The sequence below is a fragment of the Puma concolor genome, chromosome F2 (assembly GCF_028749965.1).
Source record: "Puma concolor isolate L17-30 chromosome F2, mPumCon1.1.hap2, whole genome shotgun sequence".
NCBI lineage: Eukaryota > Metazoa > Chordata > Mammalia > Carnivora > Felidae > Puma > Puma concolor.
In genome coordinates, this window is record NC_141684.1 from 42,137,722 (window position 1) to 42,162,867 (window position 25,146).

General features: G+C 40.8%; 1 long non-coding RNA gene across 4 annotated transcripts in view; it reads left to right on the forward strand.

Annotated features, from left to right (window-relative positions):
• Positions 1-25,146, forward strand: part of LOC147571984 (uncharacterized) — a 76,387-nt gene that overhangs the window by 4,947 nt on the left and 46,294 nt on the right. For all 4 annotated transcript variants that reach the window (XR_015246610.1, XR_015246611.1, XR_015246612.1 and 1 more), the window contains exons 2-3: positions 4,138-4,283; positions 7,300-7,353. This is a non-coding gene — a long non-coding RNA (uncharacterized LOC147571984). The remainder of the gene's footprint in view (positions 1-4,137; positions 4,284-7,299; positions 7,354-25,146) is intronic.

Sequence of the window (25,146 nt, forward strand, 5' to 3'; positions counted from 1 at the left end):
AAGTGTTAAAAAAAATTTTTTTAAAGAAGTCATTTCTATGCCGTGGCATATAGCAATGCATGTGCTTCATTAAGCATTAACTAATAAGACTTGCAGTGAGTCTAATTTCAAATTTCGTAGTGGTGATGAACATGATATATTAGATATTTACAAAACTATTATGTGATATGAAAACATCTGTGATTTCATTTGGTGACAAGATCATAGTTACTGCTAATACTTTTATGCTTTGTTGCCTGTATTCCTAATTGAAGCAAATGCTAAATTTCCATTAGCCATTCATGAAAATACAGATGTAATTTTTTTCCCATTCCAGTTTACAGACTCCATGAATTCTGTGGGTTAACCCAACTTCCTTGGGTTAAGAATCTCCTGCTTTAAGGGTACAAGCCAGAATTTGCATGTATCACATCTGCTCATATCGCATTAGTCAGAATTTAGTTTTCTACAAGGGAAGCTGGGAAGAAGTAGTTTTTATTCCAGGCAGCCATGTGCCCAGTTAGAAATCACGGGTCCTATTATTACTGAAAATGAGGAGAATGGATATTGGGGTACCACTAACAAAAAAAAAATGAACTTTATACTATGAAAAAATTTAATAGCGAGTCCTAATCCAGATTATGGAGTCAGGAAAAGTATCTCTGAGAAAGTGCAGTTAAACAGAGATCTGAAATATGATAAATAATAATAATAATAGTGCCAAACCTATTACTTATTGAGTGCTTACCACGTGTTGGGCATTCTTCTAGTATGCTGCCCATATTAATTCTGTCTCACAACAACCATGCTCAGTTCAGGGGGACTGTTCAGGTTTTAGCCCTGAAAGTCCTGTATCCCGGGAAACCCCTCAGTCTAGGGAAGACTGGATGGCTCCCACTGTGTTGGTGCTATTGTTGTCATCCCCATTTTATGGAAAAGGAAACCAAAACATGAAAATGTTAAGTAAGTTGCCCAAAATTACACAGCTAGTATTTGGCAGAGTCAGGATTTACATCTGGGAAGGTTGCTCCAGTCTACCTGCTTACCTGCTGTGTTAGTTTGCTAGGGCAGCTGCAATGAAGTACCATAGACCAGGTGGCTTAAACAACAGAAATTTATTTTCTTACAATTCTAGAGGCTAGATGTCCAAGATCAAAGTATCAGCAGGGTTGATTTCTTCTGAGGCTTCTCTTCTTGACTTGTAGATGGTCACTTTCTCCCTGTGTTTTCACATGCTCTTTCCTCTATATCTGTGTCCTCATATTATCTTTTATAAGGACACCAGTCATTGGATTAGGGCCCACCCTAATGACCTTATTTTACTTTAATTGTGTCTTTGAAAACTTTATCTCTAAATAACAGTTACATTCTGAGGTACTGGAGGTTCGTTAGGACTTCAACATATGAATTTGGGGGAAACACAATTCGAGCCCATAACAACTACTGCATTCTGCTACCAGGCGAAGAGTGTGTGTGTGCATGGAGGTGGGGGTAGTGTTCCACAAAAGAAAACTGCATGTGCACAAGCCCCAAATCAGTAAAGGGTCCGGCGCGTTCAAAGAGTGAAAGCCTTGTAGCTGGCATTTACCGAATGTGCAGGAGGGTGGACCACGTGAAAATGGAGAGGTAAGCAGGAACCTTGGTGCTGTGATCTTTTGTAGGCCAAGTTGAGAACTGAGGATTTTAAGTGCACAAGGAAGGCCCTGGAGGGATTAAAGCAGGGGTTTGGCCTAATCCAAAAACTCAGATTTTAGAAGACAGCTCTGGTGCGTATTTGGAGAATAGACTGGAAGCAGGAGGACTGGTTAGGAGCTTCTGCTTGGAGCTTGGGCCAGTGTTGTTGGGGATGTGGACAGGTGTGGCAGTGGAGATGGAGAAAAGTGGGTGAATATCACGTGGTGAAGGTAGCACCAGTGGAACTTGCTGATGCACAGAAGGTGTCAGAGAAAGGATGCTTCCTGCTTCCTCCACCTGGCAGAACCCTTTTTGTACATGTATTCCCCTTCCTCCCTTAGAAGAGCCAGGTACCATCCTCAGCCCACAGACGTACATCTTACAAAAGAACCTAAGCACGGTATTTCCACTCCCATCACCAGTGATTGGTCCAGGCCAGTGCATGTTTCCCTGCTCTGGTCAATGACACTTAAGAAAAAGTCTACTGTGGGGCTTCTGAGAAATTTGCCTCAGTAATAAAGGTACAATATACAATTTCACTTATGAAATATTATTGCCAAAAAGGTTTAACAGAAATCATATTAAGCTTCTAAATATAATTTTGAAGTTCACAAGAAATATAAAGATAAGAGGAACAAGATAAATGGCATCATGAGGAAATATATCAGAATAATTCAAAAGAAAAACACAATGTCATGAGAAATGAATTGGGGGAATGTTCTAAATTTAAAAAGACCAAAGAAATATCACGGCACCTGGGCAGCTCAGTCAGTTAAGTGTCCGACTTCAGCTCAGGCCATGATCTCACTGTTCGTGGGTTCGAGCCCCGCATCAAACTCTGTGCTGACAGCTCAGAGCCTGGAGCCTGCTTCAGATTCTGTGTCTCCCCCTCTCTCTGCCCCTCACCTGCTTGCACTCTGTCTCTCTCTCTTCTCTCTCAAAAATAAATAAACTTAAAAAAAAAAAAAAAGACCAAAGAAATATAAAACCAAATGCAGTGTATGCAACTTGATTGGATTCTGGTTTGAAAAAGATAAGCTATAAAATACATTTTAGGGACTAATGAGGAAATTTGAACATAGACTGTATATTAAGTGATATTAGGGAGTTATTGTTAATTTGTCTTAAGTATGCTGTTGTTGTGGATCTTTAGGAGACATATATATTCTTAGGAAATACAGGCTGAATCATGTAGGTGTGCAGTGTCATGATGTCTGCAACTTACTGTCAAATGATACAGGAAAAAGAGTGAAGGTGGGAGGTTAAGCAATTGTGCCGTGTGGCAAATGTCATCAGTTGTTGAATCTAGGTAGAGTGTATATGGGTCGCCATTGTACCACTCTCAACTTTTCTGTACATTTAAAATTTTTCAAAATGAAGAGATGAGGGGTCAGAGAGACACAAGGAAGATACATACCTCTTCTTCCTCTGGATGTTGTCAGTTTTGAATGTGATGCTCGTGACTGAAGCAGCCATCATGCAGCCATGAGGGAAACTAGCGTGGAGCATCTAGCTGAAATGCTGACCTGGCCCTGGAGCCCTGCTGACATTAGCAGTAGATGCGTTTTCGGCCATTGGAGCTGCCTTCCTCCTAACTTTCTGTTATGTGAAAGAATCCATATTCCTTACTATTTAAGCATTTTGAGTTGAGCCATTATCTCTAGTGGAGACAGGAAAAAATACTAAAAATAGAGTAGTCAGGGAAGCAGCAGGGAAGCCAGGAGACAATGGTGGTAGAGATATAAATCATAAGTTGTATACAGTTTTGCTCTCTGCTTATCACAGTATAACATGAATTTTCCCATATCATTAAGGTTTACTTATAAACATTTTTATTCTTTTGGAATAAGTAATATATTCCTGTGTTAAATATGGCCACAGATTTTTTGCAGCTACTCTCATCAGAGGTGGTCTATTCCCCACCCCCTTGAAGCTGAGCTGGTTGGGTTTTGTTTTTGTTTTTAAGCACAGTTAACATACAGTGTTATATTAGTTCAGTTCTACAATATAGTGATTCAACAACTCTGTACATTACTCAGTGCCCAGCACGGTAAGTATAGTCGTCATCTGTCACCATACAACGTTATTACAATATTACTGATTATATTTCCTGTGCTGTACTTTTCATCTCTATATTCATTTATTTTATACAGAAGTTTGTACCTCTTAATCCCCTTTATATATTTCACCCATTACCCCCACCAACCTCTCCTCTGGCAACCACCAGTTTGTTCTCTGTATTGAAGCATCTGTTTAGTTTTGGGGCACCTGGGTGGCTCAGTAGGTTAAGCGTCCGACTTTGGCTCAGGGCATGATCTCGGAGTTTGTGAGTTCAAGCCCAGTGACGGGTTCAGTGCTGACGGTGTGGAGCCTGGAGCCTGTAACCTGCTTCAGATTCTGTGTGTGTGTGTGTCTCTCTCTCTGCCCCTCCCCCACTCATGCGCGCTGTCTCTCTCTCTCTCAAAAATTAAACATTAAAAAAAGAAAATTAAAAGTGGATGTTCCAGCCCCTTCGGATGAACTGCAACCCTGACAACTTCACTGCAACTGCATGACAGACCCTGTGCCCCAGCTCCCCAGAGCCACCCGGCAAAGCAGCTTCCTGATCCTTGGCCCTCAGAAACCCTGAGGTATTTTTTTTTTTTTAATTTTTTTTTTTCAACGTTTATTTATTTTTGGGACAGAGAGAGACAGAGCATGAACGGGGGAGGGTCAGAGAGAGAGGGAGACACAGAATCGGAAACAGGCTCCAGGCTCTGAGCCATCAGCCCAGAGCCCGACGCGGGGCTCGAACTCACGGACCGCGAGATCGTGACCTGGCTGAAGTCGGACGCTTAACCGACTGCGCCACCCAGGCGCCCCAACCCTGAGGTATTAAATATCAGTTGTTTTAGCCCGTTAAGGTTTAGGATAATTCATTATATGGCCATGAATACTAATACAGTGTCATTTCCTTTATTTACATACATATATACAAATATGAACATAGATTCTACTGTCTCCCCACCTTTTCATATAAAAGATAGTATATTGTTCACATTATGACATTAGCATAATTTCTCTTATAGGTATTTCCATAGAAGGTCATAGTGAGTTTCACCAATTTTTTATAGGTACATACTGGTTAATTTAACCGGTCTTCTAGTGGGAGACACTTGTTTTTTTTCTATTCATTTCCTGTGACAACTGGCACTGAAATTATTAGCTTTGTACATTACTTTTGTATGCTAATGCATAAATCAATTCCCAGAAGTACAATTTCTGGGTCAAAATTGTGTTTTTGATAGATGCTGCTAAGTTCCCTTGATAAGGTTTATGGCATTTTGCACTCCTACTAGATGTGAGAGAACCCAGTTCTCTCGAAAGTTTTGACATTTTTGCCAATTGGATAAGTTAAAAAGTAGTATTTCAGTATAATTTTAATTTACATTTCTATTATTCAAAGGGGAGATGAGCATTTTTTCATAGTTTTAGAATTATTCTTATATCATATCCTGTAGACTGTCTTTTCATAAGCTTTGCTCACTTTTCTATAGGTTACAGGCCTTCTGTATTGCTTTGTAGGAGCTCTGTGTACATGAGGGAGATTAGTCCTATGTCTGGGACATAGATCACAACTTTTTTTCCCAGTTTGTTGTGGCTTTGACTTTTCTTGTAAAATCTTCCCATGTAGAAATTTTGTAATATATTTTTATTTAGTCAGACTTTATCAATATTTACTTTCAATGCTTCTGGATTTTGAATCATCATTATAAAGACCTTCCCATTAAATTTTTTTAAATTATTGTTTGTTTTCTTCTAGTACTTCTATACTTTTAACTTTTAGTTTTTTTCTTTCTTGGATTTTTGTTTGTTTGTTTTGGAGGAAATAAATGTTGCAAAGCATGGATCCAACTATCTAGTTCATCATTTATTCATCAGTCCACCCTTTCCCCCTTTGACTTGAGATGCTTCCTCTTTCATGGAATGAACTAATGTATGTGTTTTCTGTGTATACTGTTCCATTTGTCTATTAGTATTCTAGCACTGTACTCTCTTACCTATTGCAAGTTTAAAATATGTTTTCATATATATCTGGTAATACTGGTTCTTTCTCATTGTTTTTTTTTCCCTTGCCAGTATTTTCCTGGCCATTCTTATTTATTTTTCCATTTGAACTTTAGGATCAGTTTTTCTATTAAAAAAATTCTAAAGTTATTTTTTTAATTATGTTAAATTTATATCTAACTTACAAAAATAGGTATTTTTATTATATTGAGCCTTCATAAACATTTTTGATGACAATGTTATTACTTATCTTACTGATAACACCATTGACTTAACTGTGCTCTTGTTATTTGATCCTTATGTTTTCCCCAATTTTTGATTTTATAAATAATTCTTAGATGAACCACTGTAGTTGAATCTCTGTCCATATCTGTGATTATTACCTTGTGATAAATTCCTAGAAGTAAAATCACTAGTCAAAGGCTGTGAACTTTTGAGACGTCTGACATTGTCACAATTCTTACCAAAGAAATTATGTCTTCCCACAAAATGTGGATGAAAGTGATAGATTTATTAATTCTTTTTAAGAACTTTAAGACAGAGCTGTGAACTTTATTTTATTTAATTTATTTATTTTTATTTATTTTTGAGAGAGAGAGACAGGGGAGGGGCACAGGGGAGAGTGGGGACAGAGGATCCCAAGTGGGGTCTGCACTGACAGCACTTGAGCCAGATGCGGAACTTGAACTCATGAACCATGAGATCGTGATCTGAGTTGAAGTCGGACGCTCAACCAACTGAGCCACCCAGGTGCCCCAGATTTATTAAATTTTTTAACAGTCTTCCTATGTTAGCATGTCAAAAGTGATATCTCACTTTTATTTTTCATTTATTTAATCATCAGTGAAGTAGGACATTTTTTGTTTACTACGTATTTGTATTTGATTTCTAGTGATTTATTGTCAACATCCTTACTCATTGTTTTTTTTGTTAAAAACCTAGTAGTTTATTTCAAAGTATAATTTTTTTTCCTTACCCATTTTAATGCTGATGGTCTTAATGTTTTTCTTTTTGATCTGTATGAGCTTTTATATAATAAGGCTCTCAAATCTATTAAGTCTAATATTTGTGTCAACTACTTTAACACTTTGTTTATTTTTTGTTATTTATAATATGGTTTTTTGTGTCAATTTTTTTTTTTATTTTAAAACACATACTCACTGAGGGGCGTCTGGGTTGCTCAGTCGGTTGAGCGTCCAGCTTCTGCTCAGGTCATGATCTCGCCATTCATGGGTTTGAGCCCCACATTGGACTCTGTGCTGACAGCTCAGAGCCTGGAGCCTACTTCAGATTCTGTCTCCCTCTCTCCCTGCCCCTTCCCTGCTCACACTGTCTCTCTCTCTCTCTCTCAAAATGAATAAACATTAAAAAAAAAGAAGTTTTAAAATACATACTCACTGAATGAATTAAATAATACAGAAATAATATAGTAAGTATAGTAATAAGTGATAATATAGTAAAAAGTAAATTTTTTCTTTGCCCCAACCTTCTCACTTCTGCTAAGGGCTTTGTGTGGTGATGTTTTTTAACATTCAAGATTTTAAGCTTTCTTTGTTGTCAAATATATATAATTCTTACTTTCTTAATTTCTTCCATTAGTTTATGCTCAGAAAGACGTTCCCATACTGAAATCAGAGGTGGAGGGGAGCCAAAGTGAGTATAGAAAAACCAGTAGGTGGGATATTGAGGTTGTCTGGGCAAGAGATTATTGTGGCTTGGACTGGGATGATGGTAGAGGACATAAAAAGAAGTGGACAGATCAATATATAATTTGGAGATTGACTTGCTGACAGACTGATGGGGAAACGTAGTGGAGAGAAGAGAAATAAATGATGGTTCCTGTAGTTTTGGCATATGCAACTGTTGGAATGGGGTTATCTTTTTCACATTCCTAAGCTGAAGAATGTGAAGTCTTTATGATACTTTCTCAGTGATATTCATTGACATGTGATCCCCTTTTGCAGGGTCCTTAAATACAGGCCAACATATCCTTGGTCTGGTTATTATTTTTTTTTAACATGCCATATTTTAATGTGCCTGCCTACTTTGTAGGAATGTTCTTTTGTTTACAAAGTGTTTTTGAGTTTGTCTCTTGTTCTCATTGATGACTCTTACCTAGGTACTAGTATGGGCTAAGGTTTTCCATTCCCTAGTCAGTGAGAGCCTCAGAAAGAATGTTTGGAGCACTGGAGGATGGAAAACATGGGCGGGGAGGTATTTCTCAGTGCTCTTTGCTGTTATCAGATTGTTGCAATGAGGGCTCTCAGGCAGTTCCTGAGGGCTGGTGCTGCAAAACTCACCACCTCCTTTTATTTCAACACAGGGGTCATCAAAGGAGAACCTAGTTTATGAGTGTGTGGCCTGGAATAGCTAGTTTGGAACTAATCAGTAAAAACACAGTCAGCAGGTTTGTTGTTGATATCCTTATTGTGCAGAACAGTGCTCAGTGAAGCTTCTAGTCCTCCTTGAACTCCACAAACAGGTTCAGGGGACACTGTCGTTTTAGTACATCACAGCAACATCAGAGTCCCTACCATAGGGGAAGAAATAAAGGTGATGGCCTCTGATGCCCCCACCCTATACAATCAGTCTGATGACTGCATATGACCACTCTCCCTTAATGACCCAGAGAAGCCCTCTCTAACTTCCTGCCAGGACACACACCTAGTTGTTTTTCTGAGAGTCACAGTGGCTTCTGTGGAGCTATGCTCTACACATGCTTCCTCCTGATTCTTCTAGCAACCAGTAGCACAGGCCAACAGGGGGAAAGGTTCATTAGAGTTAGAAATGTAGTCTGTGGGCTTAGAACAGCTTTTCTGGGCAAAAGTAACTGATCCTTCTAGGGAAATAAGCAGTCTAGGTCTTTGAAAAATTACATTCTAGCTGATCCACAATTCTATTGCATAATCATGGGTCACACCTGCAGCCAAATTAAATATGTTTGTCACTAGGATATTTCCATCTGGCAAACAAAATACTGTGGTATTATACTGCTCCCTCTTCCTGGAATGTCCTTGTGTGCTATATCTTCAAGGAGGCCATTTGGCCATGTTCCCAAATCCCTGGCCTTTGACCAGCCACCTCCTGCCTTTGCAGACTCCCAAGAGAACTATGTGGAGGGACAGTCCTGGCAAATGAACACTGTTTTTTACACTGTTTATACAAGCCTCACTGCTAAGCTTGTCTGGATCACTTCAGTGACAAAAAGAGACATAGACAAACCCAACAAAAATGGTGGGACCCAAAATCTAGGTCAAAGTGATAAAGCTGCAGCCCTGTGCTTTCCTGAGAAAGCAGGGGTGCAGGAAGAGACTCTCAATCTTATCCTTGTCATCAGTGTCCTAATGCTCTTTTCCCACCTCATGAACGTCTACTCATTCTATGAACCCCAATGCAGAAGCCTCTTCCTTTCTGAGTTTTCCTTGATCACAGCCCCATCCAAGAAGAAGGAGTGGTTCCTTCATTTGTGATCCTGTTTATGTTTCTCCTTGATCACTGTACTAGGTCTTATTGTGGTGATCTGTTTATTTGGCCCTCTTCCCAGACACCAAAGGTAGACTCTGTCTTACTCCCCCTTTTATTTCCAGTGCCTGGCCAAGTGCCCGGCCTTGGGAGGTGTTCAGTGTAGTGTGCTGAAAGCCATGTCTTTTGGCACTGGAAACAAGGCACCTGGTTGTACAAAGTGTGCAGTGCACAAACATGCTGGGCCAAGGTGGTGAGTGGGGCTGGTGTGGACTGGTTTGGGGCTGTCTCTACGGAAAGGGAGCCTAGTTTTTCACACAGAGGCACTAGCTGGCAGGGCTGTCTGAGCCCAGAAGGGGTACTTCCTAATTTGCACCAAGACACTACATAGGCTTGCAGTCTTCCCGATTGCAGACCCAGGCAAACCAGACCCAGCAGAATGGCAGAATATGAAGAAATTCAAGCTTGAAAGAGTAGTTTCCCTTGTGAAAAGTTTCCACTACTCATTTAATAGGCAAGCCTTACAGTTACCTGATTTTAGAGAACTTATTGTCAATTATGAATAAGAAGAATTTGTATTACGCTTTTCAGTGTAGTGTATTTAGTTCTTTCTCCTCAGTTACAATTTTTGAAATGTATAAAATTATACAATTTTAGGCCTGAAAGTTATCTATTGATTTTTTTTTGAGCTTTTAATACTGTCTCTATGCTCAGTATGGACTAGGCACCAAAAACTGTAATAAAAATTGACCAGGGTCAAATAACTATTTGGTGGCAGGTTTTTCATTTGCTAAAAGAGCATTTACCATACAATTCTATCAGAAACAAGAGGCAAAGTGGTCACTATGTTAATGCAATTGGAATTTTATCCATCTCACTCTTTGGTTTCCACTGTGGTCTTATATTGTCAATTTTTCAATGCAGAAGCTGTCATTTCTTTAGTCCATCCCCCTTTTATATGTTCACACCCACCTACTAAAAATAGACTATCAACCATTTGGGGGATATCATTACTAGATTGGGAGAACCTTGAGGAAAGGAAGTAGGTCTCAATCTTATTTGTTTTTATCCCATGGTGTTATAACATAGTATATAGTTGTTCAATAAATCTTTTCATTTTATTTATTTTATTTTTTAAAATGTTTATTTTTGAGAGAGAGAGTGAGAGTGGAAGAGGCGCAGGGGGGGTGGACAGAGGATCCAAAGCAGGCTCCACACTGACAGCAGCAAGCCCGATGTGGGACTTGAACTCACAAACCGTGAGACTATGACCTGACCTATGAGCTGAAGTCAGATGCTCAGCCATCTGGGCCACCCAGGCACCCTCAATAAATCTTTTTAAAAATGAAAGTAATGAATGACGGCATTAATGAATGAATGAATAGGAGGTAATGAGAAGTGACAAGAAGGCTTACACTCTATCTGTGATATTTTATTTAACAAATGTCACAATATTAAATTATTTAAAATTTTTTTGACATTTATTCATTTTTGAGAGACAGAGAGAGACAGAGTGCGAGAGGGAGAGGAGCAGAGAGAGAGGGAAACACAGAATGTGAAGCAGGCTCCAGGCTCCGAGCCACCAGCACAGAGCCCAACACGGGGCTCGAACCCACCAACCGCAAGATCATGACCTGAGCCGAAGTCGGACACCCAGCTGACTGAGCCACCCAGATGCCCCAAAATATTAACATTTTCTAAATCAGGGTGGTGGATATATGGAAAGACATTATCTTTTTCTCCATGGTGTTTTTCGTATTTCAAAATTTCTAGAAGATTTTTAAAAACCAAGATGAGTAATAGAGGTGATAGCAGTATGACAAAAGTGCCTTTCTTTAAGGATCTCATTACTTAATTAGGGAGTTGTTCCAAGTATGTATAATTGGACTGTACATTTTTAGGAGTTGACTGGAGAGGGGGAATAAAGCAGCAAATAACTCTGAAACTAGAAAAGCAGGAATTGACACAACTTGTCTAGTTGTCAGGGTATCCCATGAATCAGCAGATAGGCACTTTGGCATATTTTAATACATATCCAGCATCTATGAATTATGAAATATGGTCAAGAAGAACGGATCAATCTAGGTAGCACAATACCAGCTAAATACCTGGAGGTTGGTAGAAATCCTGTAGAGACTTCTGGCAAAATACCTTTTGACCTTTCCAGTGAGATCTGTTCTTTCTCCTCTCCATCCTGCTCTCTTCCTGGAATGTTGACCCGTATGGACTACATCAGTGGATGCTCATGACTTCTGCCTTCTACATCTAACAGGGGATGCCCGTTATTTTTGCATGTACAGCTTCCTTTCCCCATTCCTTAGGTTAGAGAACCAGGGACCACCATGTATGCTCTCTCAGGGATTGTACGCTGCAGTGAGTCCCATTCATAGACTCGAACAGGAATAAGAGTTCTGAAGCTGTACAACTTTGTGGCCCTGACATAACTCTTTCTTTTGGTAAATGTACCTCATCTACCTAGATAGTACAATCTGTGTGTCTGCTTCCTTGCCACAGAAGTGGACATGTGATTTAGGCTAGTCAGAGAACTATCTCTAGAAACCACCACTGATTATTGTAGGACAAGGCTCATGACCCAAGGAAGCCAACGGCACTCTTTGAGGGGTTGTTTGAATGGTAGGAGAGAAAGAATCTCTCCTGAGATTTCTAATACTAAGAAGCATGAAAGTCTAGAGCCTCTAGCGGTTCTTTTGCCACATAATAAAAGCCTACCTGCAAATAAAGTCAACACAGAGGAAAGGAGAATTGAAAGAAGTAGAAAAGGAGACAGATTATTGATGAGACAGGTTTTATCCACAGCTCTGCCTAAATTACTCATGAGCTTTTTGGTTATATGAGCTAATAACTTCCCTCCATTGCTTAGGAGAGTTTGAGTTGATTCTGTGTCACTTGCAACCCCAGGAGTCCTGGCTAAAACAGATGCATAAGCGAAACCATAAATCAGGAACTTGGAATTTGTTTTCTCCTTAACAGAAAACTGAATGTGCTGCTTTTGACAACGATGATGGCATTTTTCTGCCCACAGCCCTCTAATGGCTTCTCTTCTTTCCCAGGGAAGAAGACGACTGTCCACACATGGACAGTTGGTCCCTATGTGGTCTGACCTTATCTCTAACCTCCCCCTTTCCTTCCCTTTGCTCACAATGCATCAGGAAACCTGACCTTGGTGGTCCTTACACTTGCCACTCATGTGCTCCCACCAGAGAGTATTTGCACCTGTTCTTCCCTCTGTCTGGTCTATGCTTCTCCCAGTTACCTTCTTGACCGTATTCTGTTCTCTTTTCATATGGAAACTTCCCTCATCACCCCATCTAAAATCTGAATATCCCTGTTGGTATTAGTTTCCTAGGGCAGTCATAACAAAATACAATCTAAAAGTCTTATACAATAGAAATTTATTGTGTCACAGTTCTGGAAGCTAGAAGTCTGAGTTTAAAGTGTTGATAGAGTCAGTTTGTTCTTTTTTTTTTTTATTTTTTAAAAATGTTTATTTATTTTTTAGAGAGAGAGACAGAGACAGAGCATGAACCAGGGAGGGGCAGAGAGAGAGACACACACAAAATCCGAAGCAGGCTCCAGGCTCTGAGCTGTCAACACAGAGCCTGACATGGGGCTCAAACTCATGGACTGCAAGATCATGACCTGTGCTAAAGTCAGTCACTTACCTGACTGAGCCACCCAGGTACCCCAGAGTCAGTTTCTTCTGAAGACCATGAGGGAGAACCTATTCCATGTCCCACTCCTAGCTTCTGGTGGTTTGCTGGCAATCTTTGATGTTCCTTGGCATGTAGAAGCATAATCCAGATCTGTGCCTTCATCTTCATGCCGTGTTCCCCCTTTGTACATGTCTCTCTGTGTCAAATTTCCCCTTTCATAAGGACGCTTGTTATTGGATTAGGGCCCACACTAATGGCCTTATCATGACTTGATCATCTGCAAAGATCTGATTTGCAAATAAGGTCACATTCACAGGTACTGGGAGTTCAGCATCTTTTGGGGGGACACAGCTCAACTCATACCACTCTTCTTGTCTTATTCTTCTTTATAGTATGTATCACCATTGACATAAACTTATGTTACCATTTTTTAAGTTTATTTATTGATTTTGAAAGAGAGTGAGGGAGGGACAGAGAGAAGGAGAGAAAAAATCCCAAGCAGACTCTATGCTGTCAGCGCAGAGCCCGGCACAGGGCTCAATCCCACGAACCGTGAGACCATGACCTGAGCTGAGATCAAGAGTCAGACACTTAACCAACTGAGCCACCCAGGTGCCCCTATTTTTATCATTTAATGTCTCTCTCTCACCCAACTAAGATGTAAACTCCATGAACATGTGGATATAATGTTACATCCACACTATTTAAAACAGTGCCTAAGCATATAGAAGGTATGCAATCTAATATTTGGTAAACAAGTGAATACTAAACAAGAAAATAGATTCTCCAATTTAAAAATATTAAAGTCTGAAACTTCTCTTTGCAAAGTCAAGTATTTGAAGACACTAAGGCTTCTCCAGTTTCTTTGATGTGCATATTCAGAGTCTAAGACTCACTGGAGATCTATCCAAAATCTCTATTACAGACTAACAAATACCATTACTTTGAAAATAGAAGACTGGATAGAAACACTTGGAGGAAGAATGGAATTTGGGGGTGGTAGGTTGAGAGAGGACATGTGAGAAGTGGTAGAAGTTGAATGAGGTTAAAAGTGGTCAAGTTCTTGCAAAATCTTAAAGTAGTGATCTTTATGCCTGACTTCATGACAAAAGTATGCCAGTGGCCATCAATGGAGTTACCTTGTGTTCATTACACATTAAAAAGCATTTTTTTAACATGAAAACAAGTTTTGCCTGCTGAAGATATTAGGAGTGCCCCCTGTGGCATTTATTGTGATGAATTATCTGTATATAACTTTATCAAGTGGTCTTATTATTATCCATCTTTCATCTGATGCCCCCTTTGGACTGTGAGCTGAGGGGCAGGAGGCTCTGTCTTTGCTAGCCCATAGACAGTCAAAAGACAAGTGGTAAAATAAAATATTTGTCGCATACTACACAAAAGAGAGTTAAGAGCCCTTACTTACATAAGGCTTTTATAAATCAGTAAGAAGACAAATGAGCCAGTGGACCAAAGGAAGTGCAGGTGCCATAGAGACGTTACAAGCTGCTCCATCCTGGGGGATCCCGGAGGGCTCATTCGGTTGGACCTCTGATTCTTGATTTCAGCTCAGGTCATGATCTCATGGCTCATGGTTCAAACCCCACATCAGGCTCTGTGCTGGCAGTGCAGAACTTGCCTAGGATTCATCATTCTCTCTCTCTCTCTCTCTCTCTCTCTCAATAAATAAATAAATAGACTTTAAAAAAAGTTGCTCATGGGGCGCCTGGGTGGCGCAGTCGGTTAAGCGTCCGACTTCAGCCAGGTCACGATCTCACGGTCCGTGAGTTCGAGCCCCGCGTCAGGCGCTGGGCTGATGGCTCAGAGCCTGGAGCCTGTTTCCGATTCTGTGTCTCCCTCTCTCTCTGCCCCCTCCCCCATTCATGCTCTGTCTCTCTCTGTCCCAAAAATAAACAAACGTTGAAAAAAAAAATTAAAAAAAAAATAATAAATAAATAAATAAATAAATAAAGTTGCTCACTATTACCAGTAGCCAGGGAAATGCAAATTAAAATAATAACAAAATTGAATTTTTGCCCATCTGCTTGGCAAAAGTTGAACAGATTGATAACTTCCAGGCTGGTGAGGGTGTAGATAATCAGGAACTTTCATACTTCTGGGTGTGGGGCAGTATATGGAACTGTATGTTCAGATTTGAAATATATTGACCTTCTGTCCTAAAAATCCCATGTTTAAGAATCTATCCTATAAAAGAATCCCTCAAAATGATACATATCAATAAAACTCCCAAATTTCAATATAGGGAAGACACGGGGTGCCCATTTGGTTTTTAAAAAATCAAGAATATGCTATTTCTTGTACTTTTGAATTTATGGAGTAAAATTCCTGTTCTCTACAGAATTAATTAAATAGCACAATCAACATTTATCAAATGGCATGTAGAGGCAAGGGATGTAGTCAGATTCCTCAAAATGCTGTTTTAGGGATTTAGTTGTGAATATTTAAGAAAATGATTCTTCAGCTTCTACCACTCCTACCCTAAATCAGTCTCTGGTGTAGGTAAACCATTAAGCCCCAAAGCTGAGAAGGCAAGAAGTCAGAAGGGCGGGAGTGTATCCAGGGCAGTAAACCTGTCAGCTTTTGCTCCCAAATGTCACTCTCTGTTTTTGCCATCCTTAGTTGTTTGTGTTTATAATAAGAAGGAGAGGGGCACCTTGGTGGCTCAGACAGTTAAGTATCCAACTTCAGCTCATGTCAGGATCTCGTGGTTTGTGGGTTCAAGCCCCGCATCGGGCTCTGTGCTGACAGCTCAGAGCCTGGAGCCTGCTTCAGATTCTGTGTCTCCCTCTTGCTCTGCCCCTCCCGCCCCCCTTGTGCTCTGTCTCTTTCTGTCTCTCAAGAATAAATAACTGGTAAAAACAATAATAATAGAAGAAGGACAAAATCCTGGGGTGCTTGGGTGGCTCAGTCAGTTGAGCATCTGACTTTGGCTCAGGTCATGATCTCGCGGTTTGTGAGTTTGAGCCCCACATGGGGCTGTGTGCTGACAGCTCAGAGCCTGGAGCCTGTTTCGGATTCTCTGTCTCCCTCCCTCCCTGCCCCTCCCCTGCCTTTCTCTCAAAAATAAACATTTAAAAAAAATAAAGGAGAAAGTCCTATTTAGAGCAAGAATTTGCCACAACCACTTTCTCATATTAAGGGAGCAGCTTTATATTTCATATTTATAGCCAGGGGAAAGACCAGGTAGTAGGTAAGCCTCTTTGAATATAAAAGTTGACTCCTCTCACTAGGAAAGAAGAATTATTTTTATCGTACTAACTGCTCTGTGGAAAAAAAAAGTGAGAAGAGTGTCGCCTGGGTGGCTAAGTCGGTTGCGCGTCCAACTTCGGGTCAGGTCGTGATCTCATGGTTTGTGGGTTTGAGCCCTGCGTGGGGCTCTGTGCTGACAGCTCGGGAGGTGCTGCAGCCTGCTTTAGATTCTGTGTGTGTCTCTCTCTCTGCCCTTCTCCCACAAGCTCTTTGTCCCTCGAATAAACATTAAACAAAAATTTTTTAAAAAGTGAGAAGAAACTGGACTTCTAGGGTAAGGGAGAAGATGCCAGTCAGGGAAATGGGCGAGATTTGAGGGGTTTGAGAGTGAGGGGAGGCTCACCCAGCACAGGGCACTGGTATCCCTCTCTACCCCCGCCTCCCCACCAGCTGGGAGCCGCATAGGTTGACTGATAGCCTCCAGCTTATACCTCCTTCAGGATCTGCTGTAGGTTTGTTTTTTTGTTCTTTTGGTGTTTTTGGTTTTTGTTTTTGGAGGGGGGTATGGAGGGGTTCTGCTCTTCCCAGGGAAGTCCCCAGCAATGCCTGAGGCAAGCCCTGTACAAGAGCTGGATCTTTTCGCCAGATAAAGGGCTCTTTACCATGTAAGCTGTGCTTTGAGCATCTCTGATTTTGGCAAAGCCTTTGTCAAGTTGGCCTGGGTTGGAGGGCTCCCCCTGCCCAAGCTGGCTTGCCTCCCCTTTGTCTTCACCTTTTACTCCCCCAGAAGCCTTTTCCACCCCTTCCCCATCTCAGCACCTGCTCCCTGGAGAGCCCACTTGGCACAGCTAAAGACCCTCATTTGCAACTGTAGACGGACTCACACCAGTGGGGGTTTTTAAGACACTTAATGGAACTTTTTCTCATTTTAATTTCAAGTTCAGAATTTAAAACCAAATAATTGCCAATCTGTTCTCTACCACACAATCACTGTGTAACCTTGAATGATGGCTGATTTTGTCTGAGCAAACAGTCGCAGATTCCCTCAGGAACATATTCCTTTTCATTTTTTTGTTGTCAAAGAGAAATGAAAGAAATTCTGGGGGGAAATTACCTACAAATATTGCTACAAAACTTTCTAAATTTTATGAAAGTAGAATCCTAGTTTTAGAATAAGAAAAGATCTTAAAGTGTGTTCCAGTTAAAGTCCCTCACTTTACATTGGAGCATTTATCCATAGAGCCCTTGAAAATTATAATCTAGATCTCCAGTTACAAAAGCAGACAACAAACAACACAAAACAACTTTGCAGCCATCTTAGTTAAAACAGTTGATGTTCCAAATAATTATACCTGTGTTTGCATTATTCAGGATTACTGTCATTCTAGGTGGTAACACCCACCTAGAGAAACTAGCATTTATTAAAGGAGAACAAGAAGTTCAATCATTAGGGTCTCTTTTTTCTAATGGATATATTTTCCTTTTCATTGTTTTCAACTTACCAATTGTATCTCCTTTTTTTTTAAGTTTATTTATTTATTTTGAAGGAGAAAGTGTGAGTGGGGGAGGGGCAGAGAAAGAAGGAGAAAGAGAGAATCCCAAGTAGGCTCTGAGCTGTCAGCATAGATAGAGCCTGATATGGGGCTCGAACCCACAAACCCTGAGATCGTGACCTGAACCGAAGCTGGACTCTTAACTGACTGAGCCACCCAGGCCCCCCCCCTCAATTGTATTTCTTAAAAAGACAATTCCAGGGGCTCCTGGTGGCTCAGTCAGTTAAGTGTCCTAACTTCAGTTCAGGTCATGATCTCACAGTCTGTGAGTTCGAGTCCCGCATTTGGCTCTCTGCTAACAACTCAGAGCTTAGAGCCTGCTTTGGATTCTGTATCTCCCTCTCTCACTGCCCCTCCCCTGTTCTCTCTCTCCCCCTCTCTCTCTTTCTCTCTCTCTCTCAAAAAGAAATAAACATTAAAAACAAAAACAGGACAATTCTGTTTTCTTTTTCAGAAAAGCAATGCATAAGACCACTTCGCCTTTCTGGTCTATTCTATGTGCTGGGGAATTTGCAGTCATATTAACTCAATACAGTGTGTTTTGTGGGGAGGATCATTCTTTGTTAAGAAGAAAAATTACTTTAAAAATGCATAAAATGTTTTAAAATAACATTAATAAATAGTTATTACTTGTTTAATAAGCTTTTAAATATGTTTAAGGGGAAGTTGGCACTCAAAATGATTTTTCTGGGTGTGTAATAGAGAAATAATACATATCAATTCCTTTTATTCTCTAAATGCTCGGTTCTCTGCCCTCTTGTGTGATCTCTGCTGAAATTACATCTCCACTTGGCTCTTTCTCCTTTACAAAAAGGAGAAGCTCAACTTCAGACCCAGGCTGCTTGACCTTCATTTATCCACTTTCTGCCCCAGCTGGCCTGGAGCAGATGAGGTTACAGTGAGATTTCTTAGCCTCTTAGGATGACTCTGGTCCCTAGACCTTTCTCTGCTGCTGCTTTGAGGGTCTCTCCTGCACCACCCACCCTCTCTCTCCCATGCCCCACTGACCCAGTAGTTCCCTGGACAAGATGGCTAAGGATCTAAGTCCAACTATACCTGGTTTCTATAGTTTTCCAACTATACCATGAAACAGCCAACTCATCTACAGGAAAGGGTAATTTCAGCTACAAATTACACACAGATGGTTGAGTGTCTTTCCTATGCTACTAAAATTGAGACAGAGTGTTTCCAAATTAAAGGCAGTCATTTGAGTGAACAGTATTTACTTATGTGTCCTTGTATGTATGTATTATATGTTGGCTAACAGTGATAGCATCTGTGTTCACAAGCACAGAGTTCAGAATATTTCCACATTTATAATATGTATGTGTGTTAGTGTAGCCCATATCATAAATGGACAATTGTTTAAATCTTAAACAGTTGAGTGGTGCCTGGGTGGCTCAGTCAGTTAAGTGGCCAACTCTTGATCTTGGCTCAGGTCATGATCTCCCAGTTCATGAGATGGAGCCCTGAGTCAGGCTCTGGGCTGACAGTGCAGAGCCAGCTTGGGATTCTCTCTCTGCCTCCCTCCAGCTCTCTTGCATGTGTGACTGCTCTCTTTCTCTCTCCCAAAATAAATAAAAATAAACTTTAAAAAAAATCTTGAACAGTTTAAATGGGAACTACCCAATAACATTAATTACTGTTTTTAGTAACAGCTCAGGATAAATAGAGTTCCTTGTAAGGAGCTTGTGATCTAAACAAGATTTATCAAACCAATACTATAAAAGTAGCTAAGAAAAGCCTAAGCTTTGGGTACCTGGGTGGCTCACCCAGTTAAGCATCTGACTTTGGCTCAAGTCCTGATCTCACAGTTTGTGAGTTCAAGGCCCGCATCGGGTGAACACGCGCCCTGCTTCGGGTGAGCCCCACTTCTCTCTCCCTCTCTCTCTCTACCCCTTGTGGGATTCTCTCTCTCTACCCACCTCCCCCACCCCACCTCCCTCACTCACTTGCTCCCCCTCTCTCTCAATAAAAGAAAGAAAGAAAGAAAGAAAGAAAGAAAGAAAGAAAGAAAGAAAGAAAGAAAAGCCTAGGCTTCAGCATCTGGGGGAGAAACTGGTCTTAGAATTTGCCCTTTGTTACACTTCCCAAGCTAGGATTATTCAAGGTTTTTCTTTACACAACTGGTAATGGATAAGACCTGATGATCATCATCTTTAATTCGCTATGTATTACTAAATAATAATGTACTTTCCCCATTATTGATTAAATATTCTCAGTTTATGGTGAGGGAAGGGAAGAGGAGAAGAAGCGGGCACAGAGCTGGAAAGCTATCTGGCCCAGTCCTTACATTTATAAAGGGGCTTGCATTTAGGCTTTTGACATTACCTCCAAAAGAGATTACACAAAAATATGCTGATGGGATTGAGATAAGACAGCCTCATCCAAATTTAAAATTGAGATCCCTGACTAAACTATATCACCTTTAGTGTACTATAGATTTTAAAAAGTAAATCTTGGGGTGCCTGCGTGTCTCAGTCAGTTAAGCATCTGATTCTTGATTTCAGCTCAGGTCATGATCTCATGGTTCATGAGATCAAGCCCTGAATTGGCCTGGACCCTGCTTGGGATTCTCTCTCTCTACTCTCTTAGCCCCTCATGAGCTTGCTCTCTCTCTCTCTCTCAAAAATAAATAAATAAATAAATAAATAAATAAATAATCTCTCTCTCAAAAATAAATAAATAAATAAATAAATAAATAAACAAACAAACAAACAAACAAACTTTTAAAAGTAGCTTCTAAAAATTAAATCTTTAAATTTTCTTCTGACTAGCACAACTGTTTTGTATTGCAATTTTTTTTTGTATTAAAGGCATTGATTATTAAAAATGTAAACATTCAAAACACAGTAATTTTCAAACCTCATTTAAAAAAATGTACTATACTAGGAACCTCAAAAATAATGGAGGCAACGGATCTTCAGCCTTTGAAAAGTTCTGAAATTATTTGGTTAGAATGCAAATATTTCCATGAGGTAGCAAGAGTATTTTCTTTTTTTTTTTTTTAAGCAAGAGTATTTGCATATAAACCTAAGAAACTATAGACTAAGAAATCCAGAAAAGGAGGTTACAGGAAAGAATGAATTGTATGCTTCAAATGAAAACTCATTGCAACATTTTTTTGTTGGTTTTTTTTTTTTTGCCTCTATATTGGATTTTGTGAATTTTAAGGGGTATTTCAATCTTACTATTTCCACGTGTTAATACATATTTCAGATATATAATATCTGCACCTTAAAGCATACTTTCTCTGCATGAAGTCACTATCTTGCTTTGGTAAACTTATAGAAATAGCACGTGTGTGAAGCTATGAATATTCAACCAGAGTAGCCTGCATGATGAACCAGTGTTCTTGGACACCTGAGGCTTGGAATGCTGAAATAAAACTTGACAGATAGAGGTGCTTTGAAAGACAGGTCTTACAGAGATGTCTTAAAGGAGAAAGGAGTGACAACTAGAATGATAAGAAAGTCAACTGTCATGACTTAGAAGGGAAGGTTAATCCTGGGCAGCAGGTCAACAGAGGTCATTATCTGAATTACAAATATTCTGAAAGGGAACTTCTTGTTTGCCCAATCCCCATAACTGCATTGTCTCCTGGGGAAGCATTTATGGTTCTTTCAGCAAATTCAGTACAGAGTAATAGAAACAACCATTTTGAGACCTCTTAACAGACTAAAATATGAAGGCAGCTGTCCAGTTGGGAAATTATATCTTTGAGACCCATAGCATTGGTTTGACCAAGGGAATTCAGAGAAGAATAGAGGAGAAAAAGATATAAAGGGCACCAAAGGTGAAAGGAAGGTTTGAGTCTGCTACAGAGTTAGCTCTGCTACAGAGTTAATGTATTCCCACTGGTGTTAACACAAGTACCTAAGGTAAAAGCACAATAAAAGGAGGAAGGCTCATAGCGTCAGCCCCACTCTGAAGAGCCCAGAGTTCTAAGAGCTAAAATGCAAGCTACTGAGGAACAATGGCACAAGCTGTAACTTTCTAGGATTCCACAGCGGGCAGGTTGAGGAAGATTTTAAAATCTGCAGTGGTATTCCAGGAAGGAGCATAACAGCCACAACTAATGGTTTGTTTCATGGTGACCTGAAATATACTTCAAGAGAAACCCTCTGAATGTCCCTGATGTCTTTGGGTCTCTGTGTCACACCTCAAGATGTCTAGCTTGGTGAGGGTCTCACTCAGGGTGGGTGTATGCTCTGAATATATAATCTCAAGTATTCCTCATAGCAGCTCTATGAGTTGGAGAATTTTACTCCCATTTTACAAAGTAGGAAACTGACCTCAAAAAGAGATGTCAAGTCATTTGCCCGAGGTTGGGTGGGAAAATTGGACTTTAGATCCATCTGACCCTAAAAATGATTCTATTTCTACAGTATCTTTCTGTGTCATTCTTACTGTTACTTTACTGCTTGTAAGTTGACTTGATTTCCCCTTTCTTTAAGGGAAATCACACAGGCTTAAACCTTTGTTGACCCTTCCAAACAATCATTCCACCACTATTTATTGAGCATGTACTAAGAGCTAGGCATTGGGGTTAAAGAATGAATGAAATACAATTCCTGGCCCCAGAGAGCATGCAGTTCATACATGGAATCAGTTACTAAACTGTATAGGATTCATTTATTATATACTTCTCCCCATATTTCTCTTCTGAGTATCTGGTACGGGCCCTCACTGCCTGGACAGTAGTCTTTTAACTGGTCTTTCTATGTTATTAGCCAGGTCACGGGAGATCTACTCACAGAGTTGTGGGCAAGGTAAAGAATTCTTTTAAGCAATAGGGAGACATCCAGAAACTAGTAGCAGTGGGAAACTACAACCATGTCTAGGGCCAAAATATTCCAGAGCTGCCTGCCCCTTAGGAGCTACAACCATGGAAGGAAGCAGCTGGGAAACGTCTCTCTTCTTCTGCCATTGTGATCTATTAGAGCCATGCTCTGCTCCAACTCCGAAGCCAGACGGCCAAACAGAATCAGATCTGCAATCTGCAAGTGTCAGCCTCCCTGTACAGAGAAGTAGGGAATGGATTGGGTAAGGGCAAATGAAGAATAAGCAGCTCTCTATCTATTCATTTGCTCAGCAAATACGTACTGAATGTGTGTAGTCCACGACAGGCGCAGTGCCTACAGTAGTGAACAGAACAGGTCTTTTCTTCGTGGAGCTGACAGTTTGGTGAAGGCCACTGAGAATGAGCCTAATTCAAACAGAAGGAAAAGCAGTGAAGAAAAGGAACACAGGTCAATAAGAGAGTATAATAAAGGAAATTGAACCAACTTTGAGAGCCAGGGAAGTTTTCCCAGAGAAAAGGACAGGAGCTGAGAGATCAAGAATATTAGAAACAGGAGAGAAATGGCTGGAGAGAGCATTTAAGCACAGAATATGGAAGGGTGAAGTGCCAGTGGTGGGAGGGAGCCAGGCTCCTCCAGAAGCAAAGAGAAGCACAGGAAGGGGAATTGTGGCCTGCATGGAGCGAGGGAGGGCAGCCAGGGCAGGTCATGGGAGGCTTCATGGGCCAGGTTAAGGATTTTGGTTATATCCTAACAGCAAGTGGGAAGCCAACAAAGCATTTTAATTCAGGAAGGGAATGAGGATGGGTGGATACAGTCAGATGCCAGAACTGGTTTGGAAGATCACTCTGGCTACAACATAGAGATTGAATTGGAGGGTGGGTAGAAACCACTTCTAGGCTATTGTGGAAGTCCAGGTGAGAGAGAATGAGAGCACGACCTATCATGGTGGCAATGGAGATGGAGGGCAGTGAAGATATGAAGAGTGACTTAGGAGCCATAACGGAACTTGGCAGTGCATTGGACATGGTGGGGCAGGGGGGGAAGGAGAGTGAAGTGCCAGGATGACTCCTAGGTTTCTGACTTGAACAAATGATTAAGGTATTCACTGAGCTAGGAAAACATGGTAGGCCAGGTTTGGGGAATGTTATCTGTTGAACTGTGTCCTCTCAGAAAAGGTATGTTAAAATCTTAACTGCCAGTATCTCAGCATGTGACCTTATTTGGAAATAGGGTCTTTACAGAGGTAACCAAGTTAACATTAGTGTGGGTCCTAATCCAAAATGACTGCTGTCCTTACTAAAAGGAGAATTTGGGGAGCGCCTAGGTGGCTCAGTCAGTTAAGCGTCCAACTCTTGATTTTGGCTCAGGTCACAATCTCATGGTCTTGAGACCAAGCCCCATTTCAGGCTCTACACAGAGCACAGAGCCTGCTTGGGATTCTCTCTGTCTCCCTCTCTTCCTGTTCCTCCCCTGCTCTCTTTCTCTCTCTCTCTCTCAAATAACCTTTTGAAAGGTGGGGGGGGGGGGTGGATTTTGGAAAGAGACAAGCACAGAGAGAAGACCATGTGAGACACAGGGAGAACACCATCTATAGTTCAAGGCATACCTGTGCTACCAGAGGCCAGGAGAGAGGCATGACACAGAATATTCCTCATTGCCCTCAGCAGGAGCCAGCCCTGCCAACACCTAGACCTCAGACTTGTAGCCTGCAAAACTGGGAGACAACAAATCTCTGTTTTTTTAAGCCACCCAGTTGGTGGTACTTTGTGATTGTAGCTCTAGGAAACTAATACAGGAAGGAAAATCAGAACTTTGACCCTGGACAAGCTGAGTTTAAGGGGCTATTTGAGAAACAGCATCACAAGGTAGTTAAGCATGGACTATGAAGCCATCTGCCTGGGTTTGAAGCTAGGCTGTGCTCCTTACCAGCTACGGGAGCACACTCACATTAATGTAAATCTGTTAGCCACAGCCCCCTCACCTGTAACTAGGAATAATATGACCTTTCTCATACGGTTGTCATGAGGAGAAAATGAGCTGAACCTAAAGCACTTAAAATGGTGCCTGGCACATAGTAAGCACTACAAAAGTTTATTTACACATAGACAACACATAAAGCATCCCAATATTGAATAGTGTTGATAATAGAAATCTGGAATTCAGAAGAGATTTCTTCTTCTTCTTCTTCTTCTTCTTCTTCTTCTTCTTCTTTTTGATTTTAGAGAGACCACACCAGTGGTGGGGAGGGGCAGAGAGAGAGAGAGAGAGAATCTCAAGCAGGCTCCATGCTCAGTGTAGAAATGAATAATGAATGTAGGGGCTCAATCCCAAGACCCTGGGATCATGACTTGAGCCAAAATTGAGTCAGATGCTCAACCCACTGAGCCACACAGGCGCCCCTCCATTTTAAAATTAGGACTCATTGGCATGTAACTGAAATCATAAGGGAAAACAAAACGGCCTAGAGAGAGAGTATGGGATGAGAAGAGGAGAGGGCTTCTGGACAAGTCTTGACAGGCCTTGACACCTACAACATTAAAACGAGATTCATCAAAGTTGAATCATCAAAGGAGATAAAAAAAAAATGTCTAGAGAAACCACAATGAAATATTACCTCACACCTATTAGGATGACTGTTAGGGACTGATTTGTGTTTCCCCACCCAAATTGTATGTTGGAGCCCTAACCCCCAATGTTACAGTATTTGGAGATGGGGCCTGTAAGGAGGTAATTCAAGTTAAA